Here is a 1,070-nt window from a genome sequence, read left to right as displayed (position 1 = left end):
TGGTCATGAGCTTCCATGCAGTTAGGCATACAGTGAAGTTGTAGAGTCTGGCTACAGAAGTATTTTATCCTTGTAACTTGAGTGTTCACAGAGCTCAGCTGAAGTGAGAATTGGATCTAGTTTACATTGGAATAATGGCTTATGCATCAGAGACTTTAAGTTGTGCCAGTATTAATGTAATGTCCCTCTCAATGCCAGGTTCCTCTTTGGTGGCAGNTGGATTCAGACCTTCCAGTTCCCATTTATAAAAAGTAAATGACAGGCAGTAACTTCCTATTTCCTGTCTTCATCAGGCAACAGCTGGGGCAGAGCACTNGTGTTCACAGGATAAATCACTCACCCTACAGTATATAATAGACAAAGTAAAATGACTTACACAGTAATTATACACAGTACTGACAATGTTGACATAAATAACTGAAATGGTGCNGAAGCTCAGAATATGGCTGACTCTTAGAATCTAAACAGTTTTGAACTTAGTGCTAAAATAGGCTTGCAGTTACAAGAATGCATAATTAATGAAAATTCTGACTAAAGAAAATGAAAAGGACTAACCAGATGAAAGTTCCAAATCATAGAGATCTGCCGCAGAGAATAACTCCATAATTACAGGGGATCTCAGAGACTGAGCCACCAAGCAATGAGCATGCTTGGGTTGGATCTCGGCCCCCAGAACATATGTAGCACACGTATCTCTCAGTCTTCTTGGGTGTCTCCCAACCACTGGAGTGGGGGCTATGCCTTAAGCTATTGCCTGTCTGTAGAATACATTGATTAGACTGCCTTGTCTGGCCTCAGTGGAAGAGGATCCCCTAACCCTGAAGAGAGTTGATGCAGCAGGGTTGGGGGTTATCCAGTATGCTAGTACNCTCTCAGAGGAGAAGAGAGTAGAATAGAAAGAGGGACTGTTAGGGGGGATCACGACAGAGTAGGCAGCAAATTGGGATAAAAAATGAATGAATGAATAAAAGAATGAAGAAAGAAAGAAAGAAAGAAAGAAAGAAAGAAAGAAAGAAAGAAAGAAAGAAAGAAAGAAAGAAAGAAAGAAAGAAAGAAAGAAAGAAAGAAAA

The sequence above is a fragment of the Mus pahari genome, unplaced genomic scaffold (assembly GCF_900095145.1).
Source record: "Mus pahari unplaced genomic scaffold, PAHARI_EIJ_v1.1 scaffold_15016_1, whole genome shotgun sequence".
NCBI classification, from domain to species: domain Eukaryota; kingdom Metazoa; phylum Chordata; class Mammalia; order Rodentia; family Muridae; genus Mus; species Mus pahari.
This window is presented reverse-complemented; position numbering follows the sequence as displayed.